This window comes from Corythoichthys intestinalis, chromosome 14 (genome assembly GCF_030265065.1).
Source record: "Corythoichthys intestinalis isolate RoL2023-P3 chromosome 14, ASM3026506v1, whole genome shotgun sequence".
NCBI classification, from domain to species: Eukaryota; Metazoa; Chordata; class Actinopteri; order Syngnathiformes; family Syngnathidae; genus Corythoichthys; species Corythoichthys intestinalis.
Window position 1 is genome coordinate 51,857,005 of NC_080408.1, and position 18,651 is coordinate 51,875,655.

The 18,651-nt window shown below is 42.5% G+C and overlaps 1 long non-coding RNA gene across 1 annotated transcript; it reads left to right on the forward strand.

The window, feature by feature from the left end:
• Positions 1 to 9,369: 9,369 nt before the first annotated feature.
• Positions 9,370 to 9,986, forward strand: LOC130930133 (uncharacterized). Its single transcript, XR_009066994.1, has 2 exons — positions 9,370 to 9,654; positions 9,780 to 9,986. It is a non-coding gene; the product is annotated as an uncharacterized LOC130930133 (long non-coding RNA).
• Positions 9,987 to 18,651: the final 8,665 nt, after the last annotated feature.

An 18,651-nucleotide genomic window follows, 5' to 3' on the forward strand; every position in this document is an offset into this window, starting at 1 on the left:
ATGCTATGTTTTCTGATGATATTACCTAGAGGAAGCATATACAGCGTAAACAAGATGGGCCCGAGGACCGATCCTTGCGGCACACCATAACTAACTCTAGAGTACAGTGATGATTGCTGGTTTACATTGACAAACTGGTACCTATTAGATAAAAATGATTAAAGCCAGCAGAAGGCTGCTCCTCTAATGCCTATGTCACATTCTAATCTCTGCAATAAGATATTATGGTCGATTGTGTCAAAGGCTGCACTCAGGTCCAGCAGAACCAGGATCGAAACTAATCCAACGTCAGCGGCTAGTAACAAGTCATTAGTTACTTTGACTAGTGCACTTTCAGTGCTATGATGAGCTCAAAAGCCAGACTGGAAATGTTCAAATAAACTATTGTCCTGTAGGTGCTGACAGAGCTGTTTAATTACCACTCTTTCAAGGAATTTGGAGAGAAATGATAAATTAGAGATCTAGAGATTAGATTAGATTAGATTAGAGAGGTCTATAATTGGCCAAAATATCAGGATCAAGAGTGGGTTTTTTCAAAAGCGGTTTAATAACTGCATATTTAAAGGACTGCGGCACGTGGCCAGTAACTAATGAGGTATTTATTATATTTAAGATAATATCAATAGTTAGAGGCAGGGTCTCTTTAAAAAGTTTGGTTGGGATCGGGTCTAGGAGGCACGTTGATGGTTTGGAGGACATTATAATTGAAATTACATCAATTTGGTCTACAGTGGTAAAGTTATTTAATATTTTAGAGGGGTTTATAGGAGATTCTGAATTTTTAGTCTGCACTTTATCAGACCTAATAGTTGGAAGTAATTCATTTATTTTATTTCTAATAGTTGCGATTTTATTGTTAAAAATTTTTAGGAAGTCATCACAGCTAAGGGTGGTTGGGATATAAGGTTCTATTGAGCTGTGACTGTCAGCCTTGCTACAGTGCTGAACAGAAACCTAGGATTATTTTTGTTTTCATCTATTAAGGATGAGTAATATCTGGTTTTAGTCGTACGCAAGGCCTGTTTATAGGTCACTAAACTGTGTTTCCAGTCAGAGAGACTGTGCTCTGTGTTGGAACGGTGCCAAAGTCTTTCTAATTTACGTACCAATTGTTTAAGAGAGCGTGTTTCAGCATTATACCAGGGAGAGGCTCATCTCGGCTTGACAAACTTTAATTTGGGGGGAGCGACAACATCGAGAGTAGTACGAAAAGTAAACATAACACTATCAACAAACTCGTCATTAACAGCAGGGCCGGACATTATTCCTTCATAATCAGATGACATGGAGGCAAATATTGGCTGGATTATCTGTTTATACTCTGAAACAGAGCGATCACATAATGTCCTTTTCATCTGAGTTGTAGTCACTAGTGACGGATTATCTTGAAGCACTAACTGAAAGATAAATAGAAAATGATCAGACAGTACTAATCTCCGTACCGTAGGTTAAAATCAGGTCCAGGGTGTGCTTGTGACTATGAGTTGGTTTATTTACATTTTGAATGAAGCCAGTCCCATCTAGTAGGTCATTAAAAGCCTTACCAAGAGAGTCACCGTCATCATCTACATGTATATTAAAATCCCCTACAATTATAATTCTATCCCAGCTTAGCAAAATACTGGATAAAAAGTCAGAGAAATCTAACAAAAACTGTGTAGGGACCAGGGGGACGGTAAACCACTATGAAAAGAACTGGTTTTTGGTTCTTTGAGTTAGCATCTATAATTGATAGTACTAGACTTCCAAAGGAGTTATAAATGTAATTAGCTTTACTTTTTGGGCTCATACCTAAACAAGAGTGTGATATTACTGCCACCCCCCCTCCGCGGCCCGTGCTTCTAGCTGTGTGAAAATTCACGTGACTTGGGGGTTTGGATTCATGAAGTCTAACAAAGTCATCCTGCTGAAGCCAAGTTTCAGTCAGGGCCAAAATATGAATATTATAATCCCCAATTAAGTCATTAACTAACAGAGATTTGGGCAAGATTGACCTGATGTTTAATAATCCGCATTTTATATATTTATTAAGAGTTATTTTATTTTCACTGCTATCAGGGGCTATATGTATTAAATTCCTTGGTCTCGTTCCTATAGTACTCTGTTTTCTCCTGTTCATTATACGAGGCACGGACACAGTCTCTATCTTCTGTCCTGAATGTTGGATTTGTGACAGCTCGGCAAGAGGCCAGTGATCACTACTAACAGGGTTGTGTTTTACACTACAACACTGCGCCTGGGCCCCCACTCTGAAGTGTCACTTTGGGAGACTAAATTTGGCGGCCAAGTTTCGAGTTAAGAGAGCAGTACCGCCCCAAGTCGGATGAATGCCGTCTCGGCGCATGAGCCCGGACATCCCCCCAAACGCATGCCAGTTATCAATAAAGAAGATGTCGTTTTCGGGGCACCATCTAGACAACCAGCGGTTAAATGATGAGAACCTAGAGTACATCTCATCATTGACCAAATTAGGCAGAGGACCAGAGAATGCTACGGTGTCCGCCATCGACTTAGCAAGCTTACACACCAAGGCTACATTTAATTTAAGCACCTCAGACTGTCCGCCGGGTGTCGTTACCGCCTGCGTGAATCACGATACGGCGGAACCTCTTCCTACTCTGCTTTAAGAGCCTGAGGTTTCCTTCGATGTCACCGACTCTGGCCCCTGGGTAACACCTGACAGACACCGCCGGGTGCTTCACGTCTCTAACTATGGAGCTTCCAATTACGAGAGTGTCTGGTTCAGCCGGTGTGTTGCTGAGGGGGGCAAACCTATTGCTGACGTGAAGCTGCTGGTGCACTAAGGTTGTGCGTTTACCACTACGCTTCCCCTGTACAGTCACAAATCCGTCCTTAATTTCCCCCGGCTGCACGGGGCTTGCTGGGGGGCTAACTGCGCTAGCATTCCTACTACTGCAAGCACGACCTGCGGGCCCTGCTACTACCTGGCTATAGCTCGGATTAGCTTTCGTCTTTAGAGTGCTGAGCCGTGCTTCTAGCTCAGAAAAGCAACAACTATTGAGCGAGTACCTAGGATTGAAGACCATGAAACGCCGGAGAGCACCGCCAAAATGGTGAGTGGAGATTCAGTTTGTCCCACTATTGTATAACAGAGCCACAACCAGGCGTACATATTCAGTGGAGGACGATCTTGCCCGAAAGCATAGCTGTCCTACGCAGCACAATTTAGAATTCCCCTAAAAAATGATGGGAAACATGGCGAAGGTTCGTTTCACATGGGTGTGAGTGACTGGAAAAACTTAGCATTAAATTGGATATCTAAGCGTAAATGCAAAAATCGAGGAAAAATCAAGAAAAATGCGCTTACACACACAGCTCGGATGCTTCGATTTATGGGCGTGGGCTAAGCTACTAATCGAGCATATATCTCGTAAGTTGCGTTTTGGGGCCACAAAAGTCAAACTCCGCCTATTCCCTTTGGAATAAATGATCAAAACAGATATAACTAAACTAGCAAGCTAATAATTTAGCAAATTCCTATTCAAAATTCTCATTTTGATAGCATTTTATAAACCGGTCAGAATTTGTGACCACGTTGCCCATTGTTCTGTTGTATTTCCTCATACCAAGTGCGAGTCAACCTTCCACTGAGCAAACCAGTTATTCGTCCCATCAGATCAAGGACTAGCAGTTTTAAAAAATGGATTAGGCCTGTACATTGGGAGCAAACCAGTCCAAAACCTGGTGTAAAAAGCCACTTTGCCTGGATTTAATTAGCGTACGAAAATAGGGCTCTGCGTTTTTTTTTTTTTTTAACTTTACCGAACCCCTTAGACCAGGGGTCTCTAAACCGGTCCTTAAGGGTCGCTGTGGGTCCTGGTTTTTGTTCCAACCGATCAAGCAGTTTAACCGATGAGGTTTTTTTCTAAAACAAGCAGCACCTGACTACAATCAACTGATTACACTTATAAGACACTAGGGCTGCGTTCCAATCACGGTTTGAGTTGCCCTCGCTCACTTGCCTTAAGCACTTGCTATGACGTCACACGGAGGCCACTTGGAGGGCGGAGGGAGAGTGGGCGGAGGGGGAGCGAAAGACGTAAATGGAACACACCTGCCCTCGTTCACTCACAGGCAAGAAAATCATGAAACAACCACAAGGTTTTGGAGTAGCGCTATACTGTCAATTTCAAATCAGTGGCGCCTCCAGAAATTCTTCATCGGGGTGGCCAAATGGGGCCACTTAAAACCTTGAGGTGGCACACCAAAAAATAAAAGCCATAAGTTCAGGTTTTTACTATGTTGTAGTTGTAAACAGGCCTGTAGAAAACTGTCAGATTGACTTAAGGACACACCTACTGATATACTTTTGTTGACTGTGTTATATTGTATTTTGTACACTATTATATTGTGTTAATGTGCATAGTCCATAATAGTCTAGTCAACATTTTGAGTTCCGCAGCTACTACAATCTAACATTACACTAGCGCGTTGGTGGCCAACAAATTTATTGGGGGGAGCTGTGGCCAGGCCTGGCCACCCCCTGGTGGCACCATTATTCTACATCGCACAAAATGCACGGCGACTCATGTCAATAAGCCGGAGACGTATTCCGCGCTTGATGGCAACACTTCGGTACCTGGGAATTATCAAATTATTAGTTTTGTATCAAATTTTATTTGGGCAATTCTTTATTTACGGTATTTGTCGATACCTTATAATTTGTAGACAAATTTGTTGTTTAAATGCATTTCACCTATTTGAAGTTTAGTTTAAGTCCCTCCCAATGCCATTTGATTGACAGACCATTCCTTTCATTAAAAGCAAAATAGAAAAGATAAGCGAAATGGAAAGAATGAAAAAAAAAATTGTTCCTTTTTTTATGGCAAAAGTGAAAGTCAATAAAAAAAGTTACTTTATTATTATCTATTCATTTATTTCTCTTTATATTTATCATTCTTGTGTTTTTTTTTAATTTAGGCACTGTTGTGATTCCATACATTTTGCCATAACTGCCACATACAGTCTAATTTTATTTTTATTTTTTGAACAGCAATGATGGTTTTTACAATTCGAAAAGCAGCTTGGTATAGCATTCAAACACCGTGCTGGCCGCTTAATTCATTTTCTTCTTCTTTGGTGGTATATATACAGCAGCCAACAGTGTCTGAGCTTCATTATCGCGGTGGTGATAATAGGGCTGCGTTTCAATTGCGGTTTAAATGAGCCCTCGCTCACTTGCCCTAGCCACCGCCCCCCGGGGGAATCCCCGCCGCCATCTTAAGGGCCGTTCCAATTCCCAAAACAGCGAAGTGAACTTGGTGAGATGGACCCTCAGAGGGCTCAGTGATCGAGTGAAAAACGATGGTCACTCCGGAGCTCCCTGTATCCCACAATGCAGTGCAATGGTGCATGGAAAACATGTCCATGCAGTGGTGATAATGAAGCTCAAACACCGTTGGCTGCTGTATATATGTAACATAGTTAAATTAGAGTTTTATAAAATCCAGTTAAATTGAGAAATGCGTCATCTTGTGGTGCAAGCGCGTAATTGCAGGTCCATTTGCTGCAAGTGGTTGTGGGAACGTATCCACTTCAGTCATCGTGGATTCGTTCTCAAGGTAACATGTTGCAGAAGTCTGTGGGCAAAGTTTTCATGATTTAATTGAGAAATAAGAAAATTGAAGTGGGTGGCTTCGTTTAGTTAGCGTATGTGAGTCTCTAGGTGGTATCAGTGTTCATTGTTTTTGTGTATATTGCACCGTTTTATCCACTACATGAGCGAAGCCATTCACAAGTATTGAGTGCTAAATGCTAACGCAATGCTATTTTTGTAGATGGTTCTGTTGCCCACGTGACGTTGCCTTTTTCTTTTCCCCCTTGCTGCAAATGTATAGGTAGGTTGCAGAAGTTTGTGAAAACATTATTTTGTATTCAATTTGCAATTGCTTGGTGTAAAATGGAAAAAAATGTTGCTTTATTTGTTGGAAACTACAGTGTATTTTTGTTTATTATAAAAGAAATGTACCACTATACGATCACAATATTCAAAGTCAGTCGTCGTGGATTCGTTCTCAAGATGGTTCTGTTGCCCACGTGACGTTGCCTTTTTCTTTTCCCCCTTGCTGCAAATGTATAGAAATTGTCAACAATAAAAAAGCTGTCAACACAAGCCACAAAGTCTCCTCGGTTCCTTCGTGAAGGCATCTCAGAAGACAGGGTTACATATATACCACCAAAGAAGAAGAAATGGCAGTATATGCAGGGGTGAAAGTGGGCCGGAACGCACCGGATCGGTGTTCCACCATAAAATACGATGACGGAACGCCGTTCCGGCATACGGTGCTTTGATCCCGAAAATATGACGGCAACTGTCAAAACCCAATGTTTAAAAAAAACAAAAAAAAAACCTGCCACGCTGCCACACATGCATCTCCAATAAGAACAATCTACTAATGTCAGATTTACATACATGAGTGTTAACAATACAAGCCTAATAAAGAGCTTGATTAGCGTCATCCGTTTCCACTGATTTTTATTATTCATTTATTCTACGTAGTTCTCCCCAGCGTCTCTCGCTATCTGCCTGTAGCCCTTTTCACACATATTACCAGGGAATTTTCCGTATAAGGTGACGCAGGATTTACTCTCGTCATTGCTTTCATGCATCAAAAGATTCCGAAAATGAAGCCGGTTGGACACTTTCACAGACTTGTCCTGTGTTGCCCACTGGCGCTCTTTGTGCGTGGAAGGCTGCTGGGCGATTTTATAACCTTGACATTACGTAATTTTTGGTCAGCATTGTCACAATGTTGGTCAAATCCTGTCGTGTTTTGTTCTGGAGGAAACGTTCCCCGACGTGTAACTGCAACCAATTTAAGGTAATCAAGAGGTAAGATCGGGCCTAAAAAAATTCAGCCCGACCCGACCCGAATCCGCTGGTATTAAAGCCCGGCCCGCCCGAGCCCGATTAATTAACTTGATTTGCAGGCCCGAAAAAACCCCAAGATGTTATGTTTTATTTGTAGGCCCGAGCCCGGAAAAAAAAAAAACGAAATTTTATATTTTATTTGTAGGCCCAAGCCTGAGAAAAAACCCCTCAAAATTCTATGTATTATTTGAGGACGAGAGGGAAGGGATGCTCCAGTCAGACCTGGACAGGTCACTGCTTGCTGCTTGAAAAAAATGGACTGGTTGCGTTTTGCGTGATCACATTTGGTGACAATGCCTGTGCATTAAAGTCTGTCTTTTGTAACGAATTCTCAGTTGGCAGAAAAAAAAAATGCAACTTTTCTTAATGATTAAATAGTCTACATATTTTTTTTTATCATTTTAAATGCATTTACACAACGAAATAACGCTGGAAAAGTTTGTTAAATGTAAATAAACAGAAGGTTTTGCATCGCAGAGGAGAAAGAGTAAAAAGAAGGCGCATGGCACGCTCTGGCTCTGCAATGACCATACAGCGCCTTGTCTTTTTTATCCAAATTATTTATTTGATAACAAGTATTCCTTTAACATCCATACATCATTTTGGTATACGTATATAAATATATATTTTTAAAATTTAGCGAGAACCCCGGCCCGAACGTAATGATTGACATTTTAATTTCGTTATGTTTTCAGTTTAATTTAGCCATTTCCAGCTTGCCCTGCTTTTAGCCCTGCTTTCACACACACCAGGAGAAAACCAACGCAGGCATGGTGAGAACATGCAAACTCCACACTGGAAGGCCGGAGCCCGGGATTGAACCCTTGATATCAGAACTGTGAGGGGAACGTGCTAACCACTGTGAAAACTGTTGTTTTATTGTGTGTTATATTTATAACTGTGCCAAAAGTTATTGCATTTTGGTGGTTTTATGAGGTTTAAACCCCCCCCCCCCCAAAAAAAAAAAAGAAGGGCTGTTAGGGAGTTCCGGCAAGAAATTCTAGCCACTTTCACCCCTAAGTATATGCAGTATAGTGCTACTCCAAAACCTTGTGGTTGTTTCATGATTTTCTTACCTGTGAGTGAACGAAGGCAGGTGTGTTCCATTTACGTCTTTTGCTCCCCCTCCGCCCACTTTCCCTCCGCCCTCCAAGTGGCCTCCGCGTGACGTCATAGCAAGCGCTTAAGGCAAGTGAGCGAGGGCAACTCAAACCGTGATTGGAACGCAGCCTAGATTGTTGTAAAGGAGACGTCTTGTTGGAATGTAATCCTGCACCCACTGCGGCCCTATGTTGAATAGTTTGGAGACCAAAGCCTTAAACTCACTCAACGAACCCCTGAGGTTCGATTGAACCCAGGTTAAGAACCACTGCATTAGATGGACCATCAGCTCTGGAATAACATGTATTCACATTCAGTATGGCTCTAGTTGTCAATTACATGCAAATTGCTTTATTTCACAATGTTGTAACCCCTGTAGTGTCTACAGGAATTTTTCCAATTGGGCACGTGCGCTTAGGTTCGTCTCTTGAAGGAAAATTTTGGTGTAACAAGAAGAATTTCGAACACAATAAATAACTGGAGCCACGAAAGGGTTAAAATTCAAAATTATAATTAAAAGAGAAAACTATGTACAAATATTTACAATATATTCACAATGACTGCCTATTAGAGCCGGCTCTCTAATATACAACAGTTCAGATTGGTGCCAGAAAAATCATAAATTAAAGTGTCCCTTCAAAATAAGTGAAGAGTGTCTCAATTTGGATGAAAATAAAAGTGCACTGTTCAGTTTTTTATCCTATCCACTGCAGAAGCAGTTCGCAATCCTACCACACTGGAGAGGTAGGAAGTGAAGATTGTGCTCCTTGGGAAGAGGAAGCAGCCAGGTCCGTCAATCAAGGGTTAGCTCGCCATCCCCCTCTTCAGGGAGAATCCAGAATCCAAATCCAATTTAATTCAAGGTCCTCAAAAAACCTAGCCTGTATAAAACAAGGCTATTAAAATCTAATTCTTTTTCTAATTCCCAGCCAATGTTATTTTTAACATTAACTGCAGTTCAACTCAATTTGATAATTGGGTTGAGTCTGTTCTCATTTAAACAAATACAGAAATCACATTAAACATTGAAAAGAAAAATAAATGTTGCCATTGTCAGCAATTTAGTATCACAGACAATAGGAGTGCATATGGTTCAACTGCTGTGACTACATTATAGCTCTTGACTGTAGTTCGCACATTTGAAGTAACTCACCAAGATGCTTTCAAAGAGCTCCACAAACTCCAGGCTCAAGGAACTCCGGTTCCACTCCCTTCTCTATTCGTCAACATATAGGATGACAATCATTTTACTGACTTTAGTCAACAATTAGTTGACAAATTCTTATTAACGGCCGAACAGGGAATGGGACGTACTACGTCATTGTTTGGACCCGCCTCCATGCTGGCAATATAATTCACTTCCGGGCCGGCAGAGTCAATGCGGATTGTAACGTGTGGTAGTGCTAAGCTAACTCTTTCGGTGTTTTAGAAAGAAAATATGGGTGCTTATTGTTGCGTTACCGGGTGCAACAGCGTCTCCTACGACAAAAAAAGGGGTTAGGAAAAATGGACTCACTTTTCACCGTTTTCCTGCATGGAGGACCAAATATCAGATCACGAAGGTACGACGGATGGCTGGATTGCAGCGGTTCGTCGGAAAAGCATTTCTTATGATCATATTTCTGCTGGAATGAGAGTGTATTCCCCTCATCTCTACTCTTGTAAGTTGAACGATTTATCCGTTTTGGTTTCAATACGTTTTTTGTTTTTTTTCTTTACTGTTGTGTAAATCTGCCTCGGTAGCAATGCTAACCTACTCCTCCTCACCTACCTGTTGTGTTACTAGGAAAACCTGCATATGAAATGCTGACAACACATCCCGATTGGTCACCATATCTCTTCTTGGGTTATTCTGAGGTCAAGCGCACCACATCGGAGCGTTATGAGAGGTTGGAAAGGCGAAGAGTGCACGCTGAAACTTCAGTTTGCTCTGCTCTTACAAACACAATCCCAAGTGTTGTTATGAAAAGTCAATAAAATATGAATACCAAAACATGACTTGAACAACTTCTTGACAAACTGTAACTGCTTGTTGTTTACTTCAGGTCTTCATAATAAACAGGTGTAATAATTACAAAGTCAGGTGACTTAATTTTGTTATTCTATTTGGAATATGCATTGACAATTTTTGGACAGTGTTGTAGACAAGAACTGGGACTGATAAGTTGCAATAGATTTATTTCAAGTAATGCAATTTCTCCAATACGATATTTGAATTGACAGTTTAAAATCTTTAAATTAGTGCAAACAAGGCCCACCCTCTGACGGTGGCAGCAAATATTATATAATTATAAGTAATACACAAATACTAGATCACAATAAACGTGTCTTTGTCAAAGCAGTTTAAAACACTATTTACTGGCCTTGGGTAAATTGCCAGACAGGATAAATATGTGCTTTAAAGTTCTTGCATTTCCATTTTAAGTATTGCAAGTACTAGTCTCCAACACAGTATTTGAACTGACAGTTTAAAATCATTTTAGTACAAAATGGCCCACACTCTGGCAGGGGGCAGCAAATATTATAATACATAATACATTATAAAAAGCTATATACTATATAAATACAAGATCACAACAAAACCTGTATTTTTCAAAGCAGTTAAAAAACATCCAGTGGCCTTAGGTAAATAAACGTGTATAAATATGTACTTTACAGTTCTTGCATTTCTATTTTAGGTATTGCAACTTTTCCAACACTATTTGAATTGACAGTCTAAAGTCTACATTATTGCAAATAAGAATATTATAAATTAAAAATAATAATAGAATATATAAATTCAACATTACAATGAAACATGTCTTTGTCAAAGTGGTTAAAAAAAACGTCACTGGCCATAGTTAAATAGCCAGGCAGAATAAATATGTGCATTAAAGTTCTTGCATTTTCACAAGTTAAAAGCCCGCAGTTCATCGACGAGAAGGGCAGACCCAGATGGCGTCTGCTGCAGGGGCTTGTTTGAGTCCGACACAGGACAAATGGAACCACTCCATTGAACAAATTTTCTTTGTCAAATGATCCAAGAAGAGAGATGGTGACCAATCGGGATGTGTTGTCAGCAGGTTTACCTAGGAACACAACAGGTAGGTGAGTCGTAGTAGGCGAGCATTGCTACCGAGGCAGATTTACACAACGGTGTAAAAAAACAAAAACGTATTGAAACCAAAAGTGGATAAATCGTTCAACTTACAAGAGTAGAGATGACAGGAACACACTCTCATTCCAGCAGAAATATGATCATAAGAAATGCTTTTCCGACGAACCGCTGCAATCCAGGCATCCGTCGTACCTTCGTGATCTGATATTTGGTCCTCCATGCAGGAAAACGGTGAAAAGTGAGTCCATTTTTCCTCACCCCTTTTTTTGTCGTAGGAGACGCTGTTGCACCCGGTAACGCAACAATAAAGCACCCATATTTTCTTTCTAAAACACCGAAAGAGTTAGCTTAGCACTATCACACGTTACAATCCGCATTGACTCTGCCGGCCCGGAAGTGAATTATATTGCCAGCATGGAGGCGGGCCCAAACAATGACGTAGTACGTCCCATTCCCTACTGGTCAGCTAATGCTAACGTTAGCGCCGATTAGCTCGATAGGCTAAACTTACCAAGGACGAGTAAACTGCACTTTTGCCTCACGCACACCGTCTCCAACTCAGCCCACGCTGATAAGGAAGTGCTACAAAAGGGTAACTCGCTTTTTGGAGGGATTTTAACCATAAAATATCGAATAAATTCGTTCAGTGGCTCTACTATGCAGCACCTCTGCTGGAGCAGCTCACACGCGGTCAATTGAAAAAAAAAGGGGTTGGTCTCATCGCGTTGCTGGTAATTTTCCACTGGCCCTGTGCTACAGCATAGGGGTGGAGACCCGTTTCATCTATAATTCACATTTTGTGAATTAGATCATTTTTTAAACTAAAATAATTGAGATGCAAATATAAAATTTAAAATATTAAGTTCCATCAAGTTATTCAATTGAAAATATTTACTCAATTATCCATTGGGTTACATCCTCCCCCTCTAAATCTCATGCAAGTCCCTTTGCATGAAAACCTTATTTAACACAAGGATTTGTAATGTGGGAAGAACGCTGTTGTAACCAATAGTCATCGGATTCTATCGCATCAGAGAAAGCTGTGCTCAAACCATGCAACAGTGACTTTACAATAGTTACAAGGGGATTCCCTAGCACAGGATATTCAAGTCTTTGTGGTGGTTGCCGTACTCTTTCTGATCTACGAAGAGGTTGAGTATTTACAACACCATTGTTCAATTTATTTTCTGTTTGCTCAGCGATTTGATTTCCGTTTTCCAGTGCATTTGTCATTTCCTCACTGGTTTCTGAACATTGGTTCGTTCCATTGTCAAACTCTAATGTAGGAGATATTGTATCTCGAGGTTCAACATCTATTGATTCAGCGTCATTACTGTTATCATTAGAAGATGATTCAGGTTCTATGACTGCTAGATTTGTTTCAGTTTCTTGTTCGTCTTCATTGTTCCTTTTGCTGGAAAATGTCCCAGGTAAGTGAAGAGTTGTTACTGTTTGCTCTGGTAAACTATTCACCGGCTTGGAGACATTGGGCACTTCAGTATCATACACTTTAATGAACCGAGTTTCCTCCAGGTGTGGGGAAAATTTGAAGAGAACATCATCTTCATACTCCTCATCTTCAACAGGGTTGGAATCTTCAGCCTGTGAGGCCATTTTCCGGGTTTGTCGTGTTATTGGCTTACTGACCTGATCTGGCTCATCTTCTATGGACGGAAGGAAACCACAGGGCAGTAAGTGATCTCTGTGGAGTGTTCGTAAAGGACCATCGCTCTTCTCTGGTTTCACTGTATAGACAGGCATACTTCCCCGTTTCTGGGTGACAACATACACAATGGGCTCCCATCGGTCTGCCAATTTGTGTTTACGTCTGAAATGGAGATTCCGGACTAAAACTCTGTCTCCAATTTCTAGAGTGGTCTCTCTGATGACTCGGTCAAATCTCTTTTTATTTTTTTCTGCCATTTTACGAGAATTTTGGATAGCGATTTGATAACTTTGTTCAAGGTGGTCTTTCAGCTGCTTCACATACTGAGAATGGGAATTTGTCTGTTTGCTGTTACATGGCAGTCCAAATGCAATATCAATGGGTAGTCTGGGTTGCCTACCGAACATGAGTTCGTATGGGGAGAAGCCTGTAACATCATTTCGGGTACAGTTGTAAGAATGTGTCAATGGTTTAACGAAATCACGCCAGTGGGTTTTGTCTTTTTCTTTCAAGGTGCCCAACATACTGAGTAGGGTTCGGTTATATCGCTCAACCGGATTCCCTCTCGGGTGGTAAGGACTGGTCCTAATTTTTTTTATTCCGAGTAGGGAACACAATTCTTTGATTGTATGCGACTCAAAATCTCTCCCTTGATCGCTGTGTAATCTTTCGGGCAAACCGTAATGAGAAAAGAACTGCTCCCAGAGACACTTTGCTACTGTGTTAGCTTTTTGGTTCTTTGTTGGTATAGCTACCGCATATTTGGTGAAATGATCTGTAATTACCAATACATCTTTGGTGTTCCTGCTGTCAGGTTCTATGGACAAAAAATCCATGCAGACTAGTTCCATGGGCCTCGTGGTATTAATGTTTACAAGGGGAGCTGCTTTATCAGGCATAGCTTTCCTTCGGACACACCTTTCACAAGCTTTTATTTTTTCTTCAATTGTGGAGGCCATTTTAGGCCAATAGAATCGAGACCTGGCTAGATCCAAGGTGCGCTCGATTCCTAAATGACCCATGTCATCATGAAGATTCTCGAGTACACTGGACCTGAGAACTTCAGGGAGAACTAACTGCATTGCAATTTCTTTTCCAATTTGACGCTTACGGTAAAGGAGACCATCATGAATCTCAAAACGGTTCATTTCTTTCAACATCAACTGAAGTTCAGGTGAGTTATTTTTAAAATTAGCAGGTGGATGCTTCCCAGCCTCTAACAAACTGATAACTTTTCCAATGACCAAGTCTTGCCTTTGAGCCTGTATGAGATCATTACGACTATACTTGGGAATGGTCGATAGACCACTGCCCAGGCCCTCCTCCTCAAAAGAGGTGGGGATAGCAGCCGAAGACATGGCCAACGAATGAACTAGACCAAAGGAAGACTCATAATCTTGAGCTTGAACTGTATGTCTTTGACAGGTTGCAGCGACAGTGTCTGCCAGAAGATGGTCAGAATCGATTAGGTTTGCTGTCGACAAAAGACGAAATTTAAATGACTCAATTTGCTTGCATTCCTCTTGGGAAACTATGTCATCCTTGAGGTCTTTACAAGGCCGTCTTGATAGGAAATCGGCATCAAGATTTTTCTTTCCAGCTCTATACTTTATGTCAAATTGAAAGGTAGACAGAGCTGCAAGCCAGCGATAACTCGCTGCATCCAACTTCGCCGTCGTAAGAAGGTAAGTTAACGGATTATTATCCGTAATCACAGTAAATGTATTGCCATACAAATAATCATGGAATTTATCAGTTATGGCCCATTTGAGCGCCAAAAACTCAAGTTTATGGGCTGGGTAACGAGACTCACTGCAGGACAACCCTCGACTGGCGTAGGCAATGACCCGCATTCTCCCATCTTGCTCCTGATACAGGCGGCACCCAAACCCGTGGTGCTAGCATCCGTGTGCAGGAGATAGGGTAGCTTTGTGTTAGCATATCCAAGCACAGGGCAAGAAGTAAGACATTCAATTATGTCTACAAACGCTTGTTGACAAACATCATTCCACCGTTCATTGAAAGGTTCTTTGGGATTCAGGTAACCTGCCATACTCACTTTAGAACCCTTCCGCTTAGGTGGGTAACCAGCGGTGAGTGAGGTGAGTGGTTTGACTATTTTAGAATAGTCCTTCACAAACCTTCGGTAATAACCAGTAAATCCCAAAAATGACTGCAGCTCTTTGAGATTTTGGGGTCTTGGCCAGGTTTTTAATGTTTCAATTTTTTCTGGATCTGTTTTCACACCATCTATGGACACAATGTGACCTAGGTAACGAACTGAGGTTTGATAGAACTTACATTTGTCAGGTGAAAGTTTAAGTCCGTACTCTCTCAGCCGTTCCAACACACGTGTTAGCCTGTTTTCATGGCAGGCAAGTCCGGTAACCACTGCGCCAATAAAGCTCGAGCCAACGGCGCAGCCGCTAGCGTCCTTACATGAAGGAATCGGCGGGGAGGTTTCCACGTGCTTCAACGGATACACTTTCTGTGTACCCATTACACTCTCCCTCCGAAACCTTCGCTGCCGATCCCGGACGAGCCCCCATTTGTAACCCGAGTCTGTTCTGTGCCGCCCCGCGTTCCGCTCCCACCTCTGACTAGGCTGTGAAGGTAAAGTAATTTCAAAAGAAGAGAAAACAGTGTTTTACCATGCATAACTTTAATCAACAGTTAAATGTAATGGCAGAGGCATTCCTACAAGTGTCAGGAAATAACATAACGGATGTGTGTGAAGGCACAATTACAGGACTTGCAGAACAAGCCCACAGTCAACCATAGGAAGGGGGGGGGGGGGGCAGACGCTCCCTTTTGTCTCAAAAGGCGGGAAAACAACCCGGCTGTCCCACATACTGAGAGGGACCCCCCGGAGATAAAGAGAGAAGACCCCGCCATCCTGCAGGGGAATTTAAACCAATCAGAGCAAGCTAAGAATAATTGCAGAGATCACATAGCCAATCAATAGTCGATAGGAACATGTATTTGCATATTGTGTAGTATGAATCATTCTTGGGCAACTCGGGGTGTGTGCTTCTCCTGATAGACACAGGGAAGTACGAGGCTGTACTGAGAGGGACCTGAGACCCGAGTGCTGTATTAGATTTGCTTGTTAGGAATAAATCCACTCGTGTGTGAAAATGCCGGCTTCCTGACGCCTTTCTTTTCAGAACGAATACGCGTAATTGTTGGAAGAGTGTTTGGTGATAAGGTAAAACTTATATAACACTAAAACGGAGTCAGGTAATTATTGCGTAATATTTTAAGGTATGAATGATTCCCAACAATTCCATGGTGACCCCGACGTGATGAAAGAAAGGGAATAAAAAGGAAAACCGACGACCAAAAGTAAGGAAAAGGGTCCGGGACCCGATGTCCACACCAGGTGACGACCTGAGGCGCGAGGCAGCCAGACTTCTCACTTTCTCCTCTCGGTGATCACCACGAAATAGAGGTAAGCAGAATCCTTTTAAAATCTGCATTTTATTGTTTTATTGAGGAGAGGAGTGTTGAAGTATAAAAGAGTAAGGTGTAAAATCTGGGATTTACTTACTCCGTTAAATACGATTTAAAATCTGGGATTTGTGTATTCAACGTAATTGTGTGGACTAGTGCGTTATAAAATCTCTGGGAGTTACGTACTAATAACGAGGTATAAAATCTGGGATTTACTCGTTAATAGGTAGTGAGGTATAAAATCTGGGATTTACTCACTCCACCGTAAGGTTTAAAATCTGGGATTTACCTACGGCCGTTTCGATCTTCGTCGTGTCAAATAAATTATCGCAGGTGTTTGACTTTGTCCACCACCCTAAAATAAACGAATTCGTGCGTAAAACAGAGTGTCTGTTGTGAGTGTGACTGAGAAAAGCGATACGATCTGGTCAGTTTGGTTGTCGGGACGCACATGAGTGGATTAAACAAATGGCGGGAAGGTCGGATGAGAGGGTTATCGGGTCGGAAGAAAGAGTGGAAAGAAGCAAGGTTTGGAGTGAAATTACGGATCATTACGCAAGGTTGGAATTACAGGTTTTGAGTGGCATTGATAAGTGGAAGATGAAGAAGGAAAAAGAGAAGCATAGAAAGGCATTTATGAATGGAGAAAATGCTCAAGAAGGATTTGAGGAAGTGTAGCGAAGGAGCAATAGTGCAGAATGAAGAGGCAGCCATGTTGAGAGAAGTGATGGGGGAGGAGCAGAGAGGAGCACAGACGAGGAGACAAGCACAGACGGGGAGGAGGAAGATGTGGTAAGAGAGGAAAAGAGTATGTTGCGGGCAATTAGAAAAGACAAGCAGGAGAGAGAAAAGGCAGGAAGGAAGTATGAAACCCGAAGCACAAGTAAGATGCTACTACAAGCACAGAGCGACAAGCACATTATGGCACCACTGATTACGTCACCTCTCGGTATAAGGCAATATGAACCACTGCCACTAAGAGATGTGGCTGCTCTGGTGGAGAATCTCCCTCCGCTGCACAAAGGAGGCCGAGCCTGGGTGACCAAGTTTTTGGCGGCCATGTCAGGGCAAGGGGTTGCTCTGGGAGACTTGCGGCAGGCAATGTTGGGTTCGTGTTCCCTGATTCAATTACAGAATATTGAAAGAGCGGCGGGAACACAGCAGATGGGAAGAGAGACTCCTTTAGCGGGCATGGCGGATGGCTTGTTCCGGGAAATAAAAGCAGCGTTTCCTTCACCGATAGATATTATGCCGACTACATTCAATTATCGGAAGGAAGCACCCCCAGAGCAATATTATGCAGAGGCATTAGAATCATGGATAAGTATAACAGGTAAACATCCGGCGAATACACCGGAATCTGAAATGATGTTCCGAACCGCAATTATGAATGGTTTGCCCACTGAAGTAAAGGTAACCTTAAACACAGACCCAGATGTTCTTGTTTGCGATGAGGCACGCTTTAAGAGGCACTTGATCCATCATTGACGCATTTATGTTGATAAGGTAAATAAAGACCAAAAGGAGACAGACGTTCTAGCCCAGAACCTTGTAAAGCTACAACTAGCAAAGTTGCACGGGGAAGCCAAACAAGAAAAAGTAAAGCAAAAGCAAATGTTCCAGGCTCCGCTGGGGGATGGTCGTGGTCGAGGCCAGACGAGAGGTGGATACAGAGGTCGAGGACGCGGTGCCCCGCAGGGCCAATTTAGGAATCCCCAGTTTAGATCTTCCCAGTATAGGACGAGTTTTCCTCCAGGTACGTGCTTTAATTGTGGATCTCCAGACAACTGGGCAAGGGATTGCCACGGGAACCCACCACCTCCAGGGGCGGCACAACGACAACCAGTGGTGGGGCAGCAGCCCCCCATGGGGCCACCCCAACAGTTCCGCCCCTGGCCACAGCCTGCCACGCAGGGTCAATTCTCTCAGGTTGACCCCTGGTATGGCAGCAGCGAATAGGGAGGCCTGGGAAGCTCGGGAAGCATGGCACAGGCAGAGCCAATGCTTCAGCTTACAGTGGCAGGGACACCAGTCCAGATGCTTGTGGACACAGGAGCAACACATTCTTCACTCAACCTGCCACTGCCGAGTACAGCAATATCTAAGCGAGTTACAACTTTGGTCGGCTTCTCGGGATCCTCTCAGTCTCTGCCTTTTACCCGTCCTCTCAGGACGGAAATCCCGCAAACGGGACAGAAGTTTTTTCATTCATATGTACATGCAACGAATACACCTGTCAACTTAATGGGAAGAGATATACTCTCCGCATTAAGGGCCCAAATTTTGTGCGGCGACAAGGGACTCACGGTCACGTTCCCTGGTGGTCAGGTTATGAACTGCACACAGCTTGTAATGACAAAAGGACAGTGGCTGATGGCGCCACTACCTGCAGTTCCGGAAACAGCACGAATTTATTGGGCCCAGTTACAACCAGAAACACCG